The sequence below is a fragment of the Brassica oleracea genome, chromosome C3, assembly GCF_000695525.1.
Source record: "Brassica oleracea var. oleracea cultivar TO1000 chromosome C3, BOL, whole genome shotgun sequence".
NCBI lineage: Eukaryota > Viridiplantae > Streptophyta > Magnoliopsida > Brassicales > Brassicaceae > Brassica > Brassica oleracea.
In genome coordinates, this window is record NC_027750.1 from 45,402,061 (window position 1) to 45,419,936 (window position 17,876).

Genomic DNA, 17,876 nt, shown 5'->3' on the forward strand with positions numbered 1-17,876 from the left:
TCTAGTTTCCGCTGATAAATACGGAAGTTTTGAAGATAATTGGAAGATCGGGAAAAATGGAATATCTTCATTTTTATGCTATGACGGCTTAAGGGAAGGAGAGTAAAAGCGTAAACCGACCTTGGAGCTAGTATATAAGGAGTCCTAGGCGAGGAGCATGGAGAGAGGACTTTTCAGAGCAAACTTAGCACTTAGAGCAATTTAGGCAATGTTCCGTTTTTGTTATTTCGAGCTGCGACTCAATTAGGTTTAGCCGTCTTAGGGCTGCTAGAACTAGGAATCTCGCAGACAGCTCTCGAGCCCAGGCTTATAACTTGTTGTAAACGCTCATACGCAGATTCGGAATAAGATCTACTTTGCTCTTTTTTTCGATTTCTTATTCTTATCGTTGTTATTCTCGTGTTCTGATTGCTTGGCGTGTGGTAATTATCAGATATCCGGGTCATCTGGGAAATTAGGGTTTTCTTAGTTTCCTTATTTAAACGGAAATAGACAGTGCGAATTTCGGTTCCAACAATTAGTCGCTGGGCGACCACCAGATACTGGATCATGCTTTCGTCTTTTTCTTGGTACTCCCCTTGTACCTGGTTGATTATCAGCTGGGAGTCGCCGAAGACCTTGATGTTCTCTGCCCCCGTTTGATGGGCGAGGGTTAGGCATGCGATTAGGGCCTCATACTCGCTTTCGTTGTTGGTTGCTTTGATGTTGCATCTCACTGCCCTTGAGGCTGTGTTCCCTCTTGGCTAGGTAAGCACTATCCCTACTCCAGCTCCTCTGACGTTGCTGGATCCATCAACGTGTAGGATCCATTCTCCCTCTTCCTTACTTTCGCCTCGGAGGCGTACGTCCTGCTCCAGAGCTGGGAGCAAGGCAGGGGAGAATACAGCCACGAAGTCTGCTAGGACCTGTGACTTTATAGATGTGGCGGGTCAAAATATTACATCGTACTCCCCTAGTTCCACGGCCCATTTGGCTAGGCGTCCAGAGACTTCTGGTTTATGGAGGACCAACTTTACAGGGAAGGAGGTAACAACCACGATTGGATGAGCCTGGAAGTAGGGTCGGAGCTTACGAGCACCGACTATCAGGGCTAAGGCCATCTTTTCTAGGTGGCTATAGCTGGTCTCCGCGTCTAGGAGAGCCTTGCTTACGTAATAGATTGGTAGCTGCTCGTTTTCCTCCTCGCAAACTAAGACGGCGCTCACGGTGTGTTCGGAGACCGCTAGATATAGCAGCAGGACTTCACCAAGTAGTGGCTTGGACATGAGAGGAGGAGTGGTTAGATACGATTTTAGCTCTTGGAGAGCGGATTCACATTCTCCCGTCCACTGGAAATCCTTCGGATTCTTGAGAGTTCTGAAAAAGGCGTGAGATTTGTCAAAGAGTCTGGAGATGAACCTGCTCAAGGCTGCCATCCTTCCCGTTGGCTTTTGAACCTCCTTGACATTCTTCGGGGAAGGGAATGAATGAATGGCCCTGATTTGCTCCGGGTTGGCCTCGATGCCCCGGTGGGTTACGATGTACCCGAGGAACTTGCCAGAGCTGACCCCAAATGAGCATTTAGCCGGATTGAGCTTCATGTTATATTTCCTGAGTGTGGAGAAGGCTTGCTGCAGGTGAGATATGTGGTCTTCCGCTTCCAGGGATTTGACCAGCATGTCATCGATGTGGACCTCCATGGTTCTCCCGATTTGGTCCGCGAACATCATGTTGACCAGCCGTTGATAGGGCGATCCTGCATTCTTTAGGCCGAAGGGCATGACCTTGTAGCAGTAAATCCCTCTGGACGTCATGAAGGATATTTTCTCCTGGTCTTCCGGATGCATAAGTATCTTATTGTAGCCGAAGAACGCGTCCATGAAGCTCATCAACTGGGGCCCCGCGGTGGCGTCAACCAGCTTGTCGATATGAGGTAGCGGGAAGGGGTCCTTTGGACAGGACTTGTTGAGGTCCGTGAAATTGATGCAGACTCTCCACTTCTCGTTCTTTTTCTTGACCACGACGACGTTGGCTAGCCATTCCGGGTACTGCACCTCATGAATGAACCCCGCACCGAGCAGACTCTTGACTTCATCGTTGATGATCGTGTCTCTCTCGGGGGCAAACTTCCGTCTCTTTTGTCTGATGGGTTGATGTAGGGGATCCACCTGCAGCTTGTGCATGATGATCTCCGGATCGAGCCCAGGCATATCTAAGTGGGACCAAGCGAAGCAGTTAGAGTTAGACCTGAGGAAGTCTACCATTCTTCTTCTCAATCCTTCCGTTAGTTTGGAACAGATCTTGAAATGTCGGGTCTGATCTCCTTTGGTTAATGGCACCTCATCCATTTCATCTACCTCTGGTTCCTCGGTGTGACGAGCCGGAGGTTTGTTCTGTAATTCCTATAAGACCTTGGTCTTTCCCTTCAGAGTGGTCTGATAGCAGGAGCTGGAATATTCCTGATCTCCTCTGATCGCCTTTATGCCCCAGGGTGTAGGAAATTTCACCATTTGGTGAAGAGTCGAGGGGACGGCCCACATTTCGTGAATCCAAGGCCGTCCTAGAATCATGTTGTAAGACGAGTCGCAGTCAACCACGAGGAACTTGATTGACATGTTGATTCCTTCGGCGTATACGGGGAGGGTTATCTCGCCGGCGTTTGTTTGACTTCCCCGCTGAAACCTATAAGAGGGTTTACCCTCCGAGTTAGAGCACCTTCCTCCAGCCCTAGGTCCTGTATGCGGCCTGGAAGATGATGTTGCCGGAGCTTCCATTATCTACCAGTATCCTTTTTACCATGCAGTTCGCTACAGTGAGTGAGATAACCAGGGCGTCATGATGCGGAGTGAGGACTTTTCTCCTGCTCCTTGGCTGCCTCTAGGCCGTGATTGGCGTTCCAAGTGCTTTTCTTTGCAGCTGCATGGCTTATGTCGCTAATTTCTGAACCGCCCGAAATGACATGTATCACTCGGTCCTGTCGCGGTGGCGAGACGGGGGCAGCTTCAGTGGGCTTACCCGTTGTCTCCTTGCTTAGATGGCTCTTGGCCTTATCGGAAAGGAAATCCTTGAGGTGCCCTTTCCTAAGAAGTTCGTAGACCTCGATCTTTAGTGCGATGCAGTCCTCCGTTTTGTGACCGTGGTCTCGATGGAAGTCGCACCAGAAGCCAGGGTTCCGGAAAGAGTCGGGAGCTTTCATCTTCTGAGGCCACTTGACCTGCTGGCACATCTGCCTCAGAACATTGACCAGCTCCGGCCTTGAGACGGAGAGGTGAGAGATGTCTGGCCACGTGGACACTGTCATCCCTTCTGCCTTCTCGATCGGCCGGTTCTGGTACCTGCCCCGGTTTTGATTTCTGGAGTACCTAGCTGATCTCTGAGAGGGTTTCTCGTCTTTCTCAGTTCGGTCTGGTCTGATCGTCTTGAGATCAGGCTTTTGCTGCGCTTTGGCCCGGCTGGCGACGTCTTCCTCCCATTTGACATGTGCCCAGGCTCGAGATAAGACGTCTTCCATGGTTTTGCACTGATATTTGGTCAGCTCCTTGTACAGGTCTCCGTCGGGGAGCAGACCTCTCTTGAAATCGGAGATAGTAGTCGGGATACTGCATTCGAGGATAGCCACCTTCTCTTGATTAAAGCGGGCTATGTAGCCTCGCAGGGGTTCTGCTCGGTGCTGGAGGATTTCTTAGAGGATGTCAGAAGCTTTATCCAGGTCCCTGCTGCTGGCGAATTGCTCCACGAATTTGTCGCTGAGAACCGCGAAGGAGGCTATGGACCGGTGATATACCACTGCAGAGCGGGTCCGGTCAGGGTGGAGCCAAAACCTTTGCACATGGTAGCTTCGCGTGACCCCTTTGGGAGTGCTACGGCGAGCATCCTTTGTCTGTATTGGGCGACGTGGTCATCCGGATCAGTGGTGCCGTCGTACGCCTTTACGTTGGGGAAAGAGAACTTCCTGGGCATCTCGATCAAGGTGATCTTATCCGTGAAAGGAGTATCGGTGTAGGAGTCGGGGTTACTCTTCCGGATGGGGAGGGGGAGCTACCCTCGGGAGTCTCTCTACCATGGAGTGCATGACGTCGAGCCTATCGGAGAACTTCTGGTGAAGGTGAGCGATCATAGGAGACTCCGTTCTCGCTGCTCCGTCTGATGCTTCCTTATCAGGATCGGGCTCCGAGTCGCTGTCCTCCATGTCGTAGGTCTGAGCATCGTTGTCCTTTTCTCACGTAGATGCGTCTCCTCCCGGCCCCCTTAGTTGGAAGGTTCGCGCCTGTCCCGGAGTTGGGTGTTTCCAGAGTCGGCATAGGACGAACCTGAGTCCAGAATTGACGCTTCTTGTTGCTTGCCGCGTTAAGGGCTTGGTTCTCGTCTCAGAGTGTAAGATTCTCCGATTCGAGCTGGCTGAGCTTCTCGGCGCTCTGCTCTACTTTCTTGGAGTGCTCGTTGAGCTTTTCCTTCAGGATCTGGAACTTCGAGGAAAGCTCGGGATTGGTCTCTTCCCGAGTTCGATGCAACCCGGTTACTTGACCTTGCAGATCGTTCATTTGCCTCTGGAGTTCGGCTTCTCTATGGGTAGCTCGTCATGCTCGTCCACCGCCATTATCACGTAGTTTAGATTACTCCCCTCCTTCTAACGCCAAACTGTTAGGGGATTTTTTGTGTAGGATCTTTGTGAGTACCACGGAACGATGGACAAGGCTAGTAGTTGTATTAATTTCGTGAGTATTAGAGAGAAGTAGACTTGAAGAGATGTTTTTATTAGATCAAAGAGCTAGAACTACAACAGTTTTAAGTAAGAACCCTAGTTCTAGCCGCCTAGCTCTAATCTCTAAGTCTCGAAGTGTCCATCCTCTGCTTTAGGGTTTAGGTTCCCTTTATATAGTCTTCCTAAGGCGGGCCTTAGTCGGTTGGAGTAGGTTAAACTCTTCCATATTCGGAAATATGGAAGGTTCTCCTTATCGGAAGTTTTCCATTTCCCGGAGGAAGGGGGCGATCCTGGGACCGGGCCCGGAAAACTCCATAGCGAGGAACCGGGGTTCCTTCTAGTGGGGATCCAGAGGCCGGTGTCCTGCCTGGGGTCTGGAGGAATTCAATACCTGAGTATTTTTCCCCAACACTAACGTCACCAGGGCCCGAGTTAACTATATATATTATATCATGTTTCGGTTTGTTAAACCCTGGTTTAAATCGATGTTGAGTTGGTGATGAGCTAGTAATTAGCATAATGCTAGTTATCTTGCTATCGTTTACCGCTGCATATTTCTGATATTGCTTTGTTATTGAATTGTGCTAATAGGTGAACCTCTCGCTTTAGATTGTTTGGGGTGCGATAGCGAGGGGTTGTATTTGTTAGTTGGGGATTGTAACTCGCTGAGTAATGCTAGATTCCTCACTTCTCACTCGTTGTTGTTTCAGGTGACCAGTAGCAAGCTTGTAGAGGTCGCGGGAGGCTAGGCTGGCTGGTGTAGATTTGCATCTTTTTGGTTAAAGCGTTTCAGACTATAAGGATGTACCTTCGCTTTCTTGGCATGCCACCGCTTGTATATTATGTTGTGTGTTTCGAACCACACAATATATAAAATAAATAAAGCGAATATTTTGTGCAAATGCCTTGTTGTTCTGATACTAGCTTGTCCGAGCTAACACAACGTCAGATTGGGGTACGGGTTGAGAGGGCTTAGGCTTTGGTCTGACGGAACGTTTTAGTGGGCGGGACTGGCCTAGTTAGAAATTGCACTTTTTGTGACTTTGGCTGGATTGCCTGTTAACACGTCTTGTAGCGCTCCCGAACCTTGGTAGACGGTCGGCCCGTCGGTCATGTTCTTGTTTGATTGTTGGCCGGTGGTTCGACCTATGCCTAGAACGGTTTGGGGGTGTTACAGTCCCTGGATCTTCTTATCGATGGAATTTTATAGGTAGGTGTTGGGTAAAAATACTCAGGTATTGAATTCCTCCAGACCCTAGGCAGGACACCGGCCTCTGGGTCCCCGCTAGGAGACACCCCGGGTCCCCGCTAGGAAGTACTTCGGGTACGGTCCAAGGGACCGCCCCCCTTCCTCCGGGAAAAAGGAAAACTTCTGATAAGGAGAACCTTCCATATTTCCGAATATGGAAGAGTTTAAACCCTAGAGAAAGAGATCGACACTTGAAGACTTAGAGACTAGAGATAGGTGGCTAGAACTAAGGTTCTTACTCAAAACATTGTAGTTCCAGCTAGTTTATCCAAGAAAACGTCTCTTCAAGTCTATTTCTCTCATACGAAATACTAGCCTCATCCATCGTTCTGTGGTACTCACAAAGATCCTACACAAAAATCCCCTAGCATTTTGGCGCTAAAAGGACGGTAGTAATCTAAACTACGTGACAATGGCGGTGGATGAGTAGAACAAGCTACCCGAAGCTACTCAGTGAGAAGCCAAGCCCCAAAGGCAACTCAACGATATACAAAGTCAAGTAACCGAGCTAAATAGAGCTCGAATAGAGGTTGCGGAGAATCCCGAGCTCTCCTCAAAAGTCCAGAGCTTGAAGGAGAAGTGACACCACTCAAATTACCCTAAGAAGTGATTTATAATCTCTCAAATAAGAGGTCGAGTTGTAGTACTTAGGGATCGAATTCACAGGGAGCTAGGGAACCTAAGAAATCTAATATGATTTGTTAAGCAAGATGGTTCTTAGAGATTTAAATGTAAATTGCAGTTTTATATTGAACAAGTGTTTGTTCAATTGATTGGTTGAGGTTTTGGTACCTAAAAAGGAAATAGTTAGACTTAAGGTTTTTATTCAGAAACTTGGGATTATAATCCTACAGATGCCTAATGAGTTGCATACATGATAATGTAAAGCTCAACTACTTAGTCAACAAGTCTATCAGCTTTCGCATGTTTAGACTTGTCTATTAACTAGATCAAATGATCTCAACTATCGTATTGATATCACTCAAATTACCCTAAGGAGTGAATTACTCTCTCAAATAAGAGGTTCGGATGTAGTTCTTAGGGATCAAATCTACAGAGACTCTAGGATTATACAATAGATTATGGTTTTGGAATAAATCTAGATTAAATGGTTTATAATTTTTAAAGCAGTTAATGGAGTGGTGAGCAAATATATTGCTCGAATGATTTGTTTTGGGGTTGTTAACAGTTGGGAGAAATAGCTAGATTCAGGTATATTCTCAGGTGTGATAAGTAAAACTTAGTTTGGGTTTTTAGGGGTTTATTAATGTTAATCATTCTTGAATTCAAACTTTAGATATAATCAATCTGATTATCTAATCTGGATCTCGGATTTCAACTCTCGTATGTTAATCACGAGAAAGTGTCGATCGATTACGCGTTATGAATATCGATCGATACACCTTTCAAAATATCGATCGACAGGGCTATCGCTGCATCGATCGATACTTCTTCGAGAGAGCTTTACAAACAGGTTTGATCTAAATTCTCTAACTCACTAGACCAACTCTCGTCTGTATCTAGTCGGTTAGATCATGCTAGTTATTTTTAGGTATTGAGCCAAGCAATGGCTTGATCCCAATTAATCCTAAGATCTAAATTTAAAAGGTGATCAATCCTAAATTTAGCTTTAAGCATAACTAGATGAAAGAATTATATTTCTAAACACCCTAACAATTGTTATTGTCAGTAATACGTTTATCAACCTATGGAGAAACCTAAATCTAACAATAAACACTACTCATACATTTTCAAGGAACAAATAGTTCTGATGGTCTAAATAATACTTAAATAAAATGAGTAAATAGAGTAAGCAACAAAATGAATAAAAGCAAAGGAGTTCAAGATCTTCTATGTTTTGCAGTGTTGATCTATCTCTCTAATTCTAAGCTCTCCCCTTTAAATGGTGGCTTCTTGCTTCCTCCAAACTAGGTCTAAAAGGTCTCTAGGCAAGTCTCCTCTAAAAATGATAAAAAAACCCTAATAAATAGCCTAATAGGCGGCCAGGGACTTAGAATGTAATTATTGAAACTTTTGTGAAACTTTAATTCTTCTAATTTGTCATTAACTCCTAGGTGGCTTTGCCGTCGATCGATATGAAGAGCTCAACATCGATTGATATTCCTTGGTAACTATCAGTCGATATTCTGACAAATAATCGACCATCTAGCAAAGCTCGGAAAGTCTCCAAATAGCTACAAATACGTCATTTTCTTCCAGATAGTACCTGAACCTGTAATTGCTTTAAATAGACTCTATATAGTAACAATATATCTTAAAACACTCATAAACCATGGTTAAAAATGGGTAAAATCCATGGTCTATCAACTCCCCCAGACTTACTCTTTTGCTTGTCCTCAAGCAAAACACAACAGAGCAGTCTCTCTGAGAGAGGTTTGAAAACATCAGTAACTCACATGATTTAAAACTAAGAATCATCACCTCTACAATATTGCAATCCATATCTAAAAAAAAAAAATCCTAATCACAAAGCACTTTATATCATATCCTAGCTTAGCAACTAAATTCATCTACCCAGCAACTTAAACAAATCTTGTCTGACATTCCCCTCTACCAAAAGCACTTTATTTCTTTGCATAAATAAAAGTGTAGGCTTTACCTTGGGAGTATCGATCACAGGATGCAAGGATTCTCAAACAAGTATCTGGATCTGCAGGTAAAAGCTAGTTTCTATCTTTTCTCTCTTCTAATTTCTCTCTTTAGTCAAAGTCTGCTTATTGCAGGTTCATTGACCAAGATTGGACAGGCTTCCATGAATCAAGCATTAATGGTGGTTGTCATTAAGTCCTGTTCACTTCTTTTTGACCTATATCCAAGAATTTATATGAATCGAACCTTGATGATTGCCGCCACCAAGTCCCGTTCGAATTCTTTTTGTTGGAATCCTTATGAATCAAGCCTTAATGGTTGTAGCCACCAAGTCTTGTTCGAATTCCATCTAACTAACACCTAATATAATAATTTTTTATTTTTTCAATCTACCTATAAATCTAGGGTCGAAAAAGAGAGAGAAAAGGTGATAAATCTACACAAGACTTTACCTTCCAGACTTGTTTGAAGAATCCGATCCCATGAATATTAAGCCCCAAGACAAGCAGTTGTGTCAAGTTTAGTGTTGGAGGTTAGCTTTGGTTCCTTCAAACAATCTCAGCAAGTGTGGATAGTTGACAGATTGATCCACTTTAGTATCTTTAGTACTATGTGCAATCAGAAAGTTTAAAATTATGCTAAAAGAGTGGTTAGATAACAAGCAAAAATCTAATGAGATCATTATTCCCTTCTTGACTCAATAAAAACTTTTTTTTTTTTTTTTTGAAAATATGATTTTTAAAAATTCATGAATAACTAATATCAATAAGTACCTCCCCCAGACTTAAACTTCACTGTCCCCAGTGATATTCAGTCTAAGATTGGTTGGTTAGAAAATAAATAATAACTACTAAGTTAAAATGTTAGACAAGAGAAAAGAATGTTCGTACCCATCTGTCTCTAGTGTCGATCGATATATACAACTCCCGATCGATCGACCTAAGCGCATTACTATCGATCGACGTAAGGACCTCGTCGTCGATCGATAGCGCCGAAACAGAAAATTTCTTTGCTAGCTGCATCATGTCAGTGTGTCTAACCCGTAAGTATCAGTCAACTAGGTTAGCTCTGTTAGACAATCCAAACACATGCAAGGTCAGCAAAATAAATAAACACCAGTCATAACATAGAATAATAAGTTGGAAAGTAAATCCTAATAGTACGAAGGTAGAAGAAAACATAAGTAGATAGGGATAGAGATATCAGGACTAGTCCTCATTAGTGGTTTCGTCGCTAGAGGTGCCTCTGCGCTGGCGTGATGGTCCTGCTGCCGACGGTGAGCTGGCTCGCACACTCCTCCTGCTCGAACAGCGACATCTCGATACTCTGGCCCAGAAGGCAGTGAGAGCATCGACTACGACCCGCTGGAAATCTCCCTCAGGGCGTGTAGACATGTCTGGCATAGGCGGGAATGCAACCTCGGGCTGATGCGGCTGAGGTCCTCCAGGTCGCTGGACCGTGTAGCGTCGCAGCATGGTAGCTGGGACGCGGAGGAGGCGTGGGTCAGGGCGGAACTGAATGCTAGCGAGGCCGTGGTCGAAATCTGTGAGTGTACGAAGTGGTAGCCTCACCAAGTGAGTGTTGTTCTCGTCCTTGAAGCACCAGTCACTGTCTTCCTTGAGCCACTGAGCGCTCGTGAGATGCTCTCGTTAGCTCTCTTTGCCCTCTCGTTGGCATACTAGACGTTCACTGCGGCCATGAACTGGCGGACCAGCTCCGGGTAGAGAACCTGTGGGTTGGTGGCCAAGTTGCCCATACCCAGCTCTACGAACAAGTCCTCGAGGCCCGATTTGATGCCCAAAGCTCAGATCACGTCTGGATCGACGAACCGCGTCGGCTCGATGGAGACCTTCAGCCATTCATTGTAGAATATGCTGTCATAGTCGTCCCACGTGTCCACGATCGCGCGGTTTCTACATGCTGCGCTCTTCGCCGCTTTACGTGTGTCGTCGAAGAGGTCAAAGAGCGGGATAGGTTCGTCTTCGTGTTCGCGTGGCCAAGGATATTGGTAGCGAACCGGTGGTGGTGGCGGAGCTGCGCTACTGCCGCCTACGTCGAACCTTCGTTTCGTCCTCCTCTGATACATCTGCAACCAAAAACCATTAACGAAAATAGGAGTTCAGTTCGGTTTGACGGTTTGGTGCGATATCGATCGACGGACCAAGTGGATGTCGATCAATGTTTCGGTGCGACAATCGATCGATGAAACGTGTGTATCATCGGCCGATTTCGCCTTTGCGGGTACCTGCAAAAACCCATTGATGCAATTCTATGTGCATGGCATAGATAATCTGCTTAATCGATCAGTAGTTCTTTTTCTATCACTCCCTTAGCATGAATCGATCTATAAGGGGACGAAAATCCGGGTTGTAGCTCATTCTCTATTTCAACCCTAGGAAGAACAAAAATTAGAAAATTTCGTTTTCATACCATGATGATGCTTGAGTTAAGCGATCTAGACGGATAGAGGGTCAAAAATTGAGTGGATTGAGCGAAGAAATCGTCGGAATTGGCCGAAAAACGGGAGAGAAAAGAGATGGGAGTGTTTCCTTAGGGTTTTCGGGTTTGTGTGAATGTCGACTTTAGTGTCGACTTAATATGAGCCCGCGTCTGTTCATTTACTATCGATCGAAGCCGTAGTGTCTTCGTCGATCGATAGACGTTATGTTTTCAGTAGCTTGATTTTTTTTTTTTTAAATCCTAATTATCGAAAGACTAGAAATGGGTTGCCTCCCATTCAGCGCTTATTTTAAGTATTTAGCTTGACTCGACCTTTGATTTTCTAATTATCGGGAAGGGGGTCTAAGTTAATAGGCCCGATATTTGGCGGTTTAGGTCAATAGTGCTTTACTCATTGGGCATTAACCGTGAATTCGCCTCCTTTATTATTTATAAGCGTAATGGCTCCATAAGGATTTATGTTCACCACAGTGAAAGGACCTGACCAACAAGAACGGATTTTTCTGGGGAACAGTGTTAGCCGAGAGTTATATAGCAACACTTGATCGTTTGGTTCAAAGTGCCGAGAATTGATCTTTTTATCGTGATATGCTTTTGTCTTTTCTTTGTATATTTTCGAACTCTCGTAGGCTAAATGTCTAATCTCATCCAGCTCGTTGAGCTGCATGAGCCTCCTTTCGGCAGCCGGTTTGATATCAAAATTTAATAATTTAATAGCCCAAGCTGCCTTGTGTTCCAGCTCGACTGGTAACTGACATGATTTCCCATATAGTAGGTGAAAAGGGGTGGTTCCTAAAGAAGTTTTGAACGCAGTCCGGTATGCCCAGAGTGCATTGTCCAATTTCCTAGACCAATCCTTTCGAGACATTCCTACAGTCTTTTCTAAGATTTCTTTGATTTGTCGATTTGAGACTTCTACCTGCCCGCTCGTCTGCGGGTGGTATGGTGTAGCAACTCTATGGTGCACTCCGTTCTTCCGGAGTAGTCCTTCAAAAATCTTGTTAATGAAATGGGATCCACCATCACTTATGATTACTCGGGGAATTCCAAATCTCGGGAAGATGATGCTTTTGAAAAGCTTAATAACGACGGACGCATCGTTCAATGGGGAAGCTACTGCTTCGACCCAGTTTGACACATAATCAACAGCGACTAAGATGTATTTATTCCCGTAGGAGGAAGGGAAAGGACCCATGAAATCTATTTTATTCCCCAACAGTCAAATACTTCTACCTCTAGAATAAATTTATGTTCCATTTCATGTCTTTTACTGAATTTTCCTCTCCGTTGACATTTGTCGCATTGTGCTATGAATGCATGAGCATCGCGAAACATGGTTGGCCACCAGAATCCTGCTTAAAGGATTTATGATACCGTTTTAAAGGTCACAAAATGCCCAGCATAATCGGATCCATGACATTGGAATAAAATGTCGTGTATCTCAGTTTCGGCAACGCAGCGTCTATACATCCCGTCAGAGCAGTGTTTGTAGAGATATGGTTCGTCCGAGTAATATCTCCTAACTTCCCTTAAAAATGTTTTCCTTGTATAGCCTCGTAACTCTTTGGGCTCTATGTCAGCAGCTAAATAGTTTACTATATCAGCGTAGCAAGGTCTGCTCTTTGAACCTTGCCCAACCGCGTGCACTTCCAGATACAGACTTTCATCTACGGGGGAAACGCGGTCTGGGTACAGCTCATTGTACGCGACATTAACTTTTATATCAAAGGTGAGGGTTTTAGGATTCGTCTTTTTGCTTAGATCATTTGAAGTGTCGATTGACATACTATCGTCGTCATCGATCGACCTGTTACTCCCGTAATCGATCGACATGGCATCATTGTCGTCGTTCGACAGGACCTCGGAAGTGAGACATACATTTCCGATGAATGAATCCGTTTGGTAAACTTTTTCTACTCCTCTTTTATCTTTAATCTCGATGTCGAATTCTTGAAGTAGAATGATCCATCGCAGGAGTCGTGGGTTCGCATCTTTCTTTTGCATTAAATATTTAATTGCAGCGTGGTCAATATGGCAATGACTCGTGAACCGACCAGATATTGGAGAAACTATTCGAATGCATAAACTACAGCAAGCAGTTCTTTTTCCGTTGTTGCATAATTCCTTTGTGCCTCGTCGAGTGTTCGACTGGCATAATAAACTGCATGTGGCTTTTTGTCTTTCCTTTGGCCTAGAACTTCTCCTACAGCGAAATCGCTTGCATCGTACATGTATTCGAAAGGAAGATTCCAGTCAGGTGCTTGTACGATGGGGGCAATTATCAAGGCTTTCTTTATTTCTTCAAAAGACTTTACGCATTCTGGTGAGAAGTCTAATTTAACTTCTTTACAGAGGAGAGACGTGAGAGGTCTAGCGATTTTGCTAAAATCTTGTATGAACCTCCTGTAAAATCCGGCATGTCCGAGAAAACTTCTCACGTCATTTATGTTTTTGGGTGCCGGCAGACCGGTCATTACATCAGTTTTTGCCCGATCTACTTCTATACCAGCAGCGGACATTTTATGTCCTAGGACGATTCCATCGTTAACCATAAAGTGGCATTTTTCCCAATTTAGAACGAGGTTCTTTTCTTCACATCTTGCCAAAACTTTAAATAGGTTATCGAGACAGTTTTTGAAACTGGATCCATATACTGAGAAATCGTCCATAAAAACTTCCATGGAATCTTATATCATATCAGTAACGATTGACATCATGCATCGTTGGAAGGCGGCAGGGGCATTACAAAGACCCAATGGCATCCTGCGGTACGCGAATGTTCCATAAGGGCATGTAAAGGTGGTCTTTTCTTGATCGTCAGGATGTATAGGGATTTGAAAAAATCCAGAGTATCCGTCAAGAAAACAGTAGTATTCGTGATTTGCCAATCTTTCCAAAATTTGATCAATTCAATGAAGGGTAAGGGAAAGTGATCTTTTCTGGTGGAAGCATTTAGCTTCCTATAATCGATACACATTCGATGTCTAGTGACAGTTCACGTGGGAATGAGTTCGTCCTTGTCATTCTTCACATCAGTGATTCCGCCCTTTTTTGGTACGACATGCACAGGGCTAACCCAATTGCTATCTGAAATCGGGTAAATGACTCCGGCATCTAGAAGTTTAATTTTTTCCTTTTTAACAACTTCTTTCAAGTTTGGGTTCAGTCGCCTTTGGTGTTCCACTGACGATTTTGAATCGTCTTCTAGGTGAATCTGGTGCATGCACAAATCTGGAGAAATGCCAGGAATATCCTCGAGAGAGTATCCGAGGGCTTTCCTATATTTGCGTAGTTTATTTAATAACAAGGCTAATTCTCCATTGGTCAGGTTGGCGTTCACGATTACGGGGTAGGAATTTTTATAGAGAAAAGCATATTTGAGTCTAGCGGGTAGCTGTTTTAACTCGATTTTTGGTGCTTTTTCGGGGTCACATTCCTCCAAAGGGGATGGTTGTCGGTCGACAGCTTTCAATAAATATCGATCGACATTGATTTCCGAATTGTCATCCTCTATGTCATCAACGTTCGCTATTTCCATACTCGCGTCCATTAATCGTGTGTATTCCTCAGGTCTACTGTTGACACTAATTGTTTGTTCTTCATTAGATGTTAGTATTTTCTCCAGGGGATCATCTGAGCACATGTTTATGAAATATTCTTCAGTCAATTCGCAGATAGCATCCACATAGGAAGTCTGTTTATCAATTAAAGGTCGTCTTATCAGCTTATCCATGTCGAAGGTCATCGGAATGTTTCCGATGTTTAGGCTTATTCTACCCTCCTTGACATCGATTATCGCACCTGCTGTAGCTAGAAACGGTCTACCTAAAATGAGGGGATCCTTTGGTTAATTTCGGTATTTTAGCACCACGAAATCCATTGGGACATGACAGTCATTAATCCTTATCGGCACGTCGTCAAGCACTCCCTCAGGTAATCTAACTGATCTATCGGCCAGAACCAGAGTTATTTTGGTAGGTTTGAACTTGTCGCATCCTAGGGATATTGCGACAGAGTGCGGCATGAGGTTCACGCTGGAACATAGGTCACAAAGGGATCGAGGAAAACTTTTATTTCGTATGTTGCAATCCAAAACAAAACTGCCCGGATCGGGTCTCTTGATCGGAGTTTCGCCTTTGATTATTGCACTTATTTCCTCTGAAACCATCATGACGCTACGCTCAGCGGCTGGAAAGCTGTTGGATACCATGTCTTTTACATATTTTTTTTATTGAAGGTGATACTTTTATGGCATCACTCAATGGCATCGCTAACGTGATCTTGTTGAATGCTTTCTTGCAGATTGCTTTATTTAACTCTCGCTTAGTCTGCGTCTTGTTAGGAGGGAAAGGTGGTAGAGTTCTATACACTCTTTCCATGGCTGGTTCAGCAGGAGTTGAGCGTCGATTGACATTGTTTCCACACTGTCGATCGATATTTACTGTAGTGTGTTGATCGACGTTGATCCTTTCTTGTCGATCGATTTCCACATCTTCTTCCACCTTTTCTTCTTCCTCCTCGAGGTCGGTGGCCACTTCCTTAGTGTTGGGCAGCTCTTTCTCTCGAGGTGTTTCAAAATCGGTATTGGGTGCATCGAGAATTATCGGGTGTGACCTATTTTCACCAGTTTGAAGAGATCTTTATTGAATAGAACAAGCAAGGATTAGAAGATATTGGGTAAGAACCCTAACCCTAGCCGTCTAAGCCTAGTCTCTAAGTCAAAAAGTGGCGATCCCTTGTTCTAGGGTTTAAGTTCCCCTTATATGGTTGTCTTTAGGTCGGTTCTTGTCGGTTGAAGTAAGTGGAAGTCTTCCATATTCAGAAATATGGAAGGTTCTCCTTATCGGAAATTTGCCATTTCTTGGAGCAGGGGGTGGTCCCTGGGACCGATCCCTGGGTACCCGGTAGCAGGGACCTGGAGCGTTCCTTAAACGGGGACCCGGAGGTCAGGGTCCTACCTGGGGTCCGGAGGAAAATGATACCTTAGTATTTTTCCCCAATAGTTTGCCCCTTATTTCTCAATTTCGTCATCAATTTCGAGGAATAACCTTTGCACTCGAGTCAACCGGAGTTGCTCATTCTCAGAATGTACCCCCTCAGGCAGGACAACGTTCTAAGGATTTGTATCTTGGATCCTTTATAGACCAGAGTCGTACTTCGGACCCGAGCAAGAGTCGGCTCTTCTGTGGCGGACCAAGTCTTAGTGATGCTTCCTTGGACCCTTGAATCTGTTGTAGAGGGCGGAGTCTGGAGTTTTGATGATCTCTTCTGGGGGTTCTTGGATAACCCGGGAAGTGTCCCAGCCCGATATCTCGAGGAGGAAATTTCTGGCATATATCCATTTTTGCAAAAACTTCCTTTCTCGTGAAATATTCCTTTCTTCCGCGAAGGTAGTTCTTTCCTTTTTCCCGGGTCTGGCCGCTTTTGAGGATCCTTCAGAATATTTGGACATATGAATATTTCCTTTTCCAGCTCCAGGGGAAGAAAGACTCGGCGTATAAAAGGGTTTGCAATGCCTTCGAGTGACTCCAACCCGTCTTGAGCTTTCGATTTTCTGAGATGAATCCCGATATCCTGGCTTTCCCGTCTTTGTTCGTGGGTGATCGTACAAGGCCACGTCGTCTCTTTGCCGACCCCTTCTCGTCCCCTACTCCTGCCTGGGGAGAGGTTCCAGAAGCTGACAATGAGGCAGTCCCGATGGTACCTCTGAGGCAGCGCTGCTCCTACCTTCTCGATGATGGCCCGCGTTCCGAGATCCAGTAGGAAGATCTTGCCAATATCCGGAAGAAATTCGCAATCCCTCCTTCGGTGGTGATGAGATGTCCTTCCGAGTTTGAACGGGCCCCGGATGGAGGGGCTGATGAGATAGCCGTTTACGAAGCATATTTGGAGGCAGGTTTCCGGGTTGGTGTCCCTTCCATCGTAGCTGAGGTGTCTTCATTATTTGGCTTCTGTCCTTCTCAGCTTACTCCTTTGACCTGGAGAACATTAATGGCTATTCAAGTTCTTGGGGAGTTTCATGGTTTCGTTGTTGGGGTGCACGAAATCTTGTATTCCTATTACTTTGCTCCATTGGTTAGCAAGCCGAGATTCTATCATCTTCGATCTCGTGATGGTACTCCTTTGGTAGAGGAACCCTCAAGGGGAATCAAAGGTAACTATCCCTTCGGAGACGATTGGGACAAGCGGTACCTGTTTGTGAAGATCCCGGGACCGTCCCCATATCCTTCGTTTTGGCGAACCGTGGGTAGGTTACCTTCTTCCTTCTACGTCTCGTTATTGCCATTCGTCTGAAACTAATGCTTTATTCTGGTGACAGATTTATCTCGTCCAGTGTCTTTCATCGGGGAAGTAGTAGCGAAGCTCGTTTTAGAAGTTCCTCAACGGTTCCGGTGAGTGAATTTCTTGATGAGAAAGGAGGCTTTACGCCACAGTCGTGTGTAAGGGTGAGATTATGTTCTTCGATTCCTTCTTGTTGTGATTTCTTCTTCTAACCTTTCATGCTGCCTTTCTTCAGGGAATGTTGTGAGGCTTCCGGTTTCGGTTATCTATGATGGGTATCAAAAAGCAGAGACCCGAAAAAGATGACCCTCTTATACTCCTCCTCTGAGATTGGTTAGAGCTGCCTCCTCAGTCTCTGGTCCTCCTTCCGTTTCTCTGACTGGCGCTGAAGCTTCGTTCAATCGCATCTCTCCCATGGCTATTCATCAGAGATTGCTCACCGAGTTGTTTTTCCTTCGTAATCAAGTACGGGGTATGGCGTTTCATAGGGATCAATCAGTCCTCCAGGCGAGAGCTACGGCTATATGGGAGCTTATGAAAGAGTGGCTGGAGAAGAGAGTAGAGCACTGGAACCCGGAAGAAGAATATCGCCGT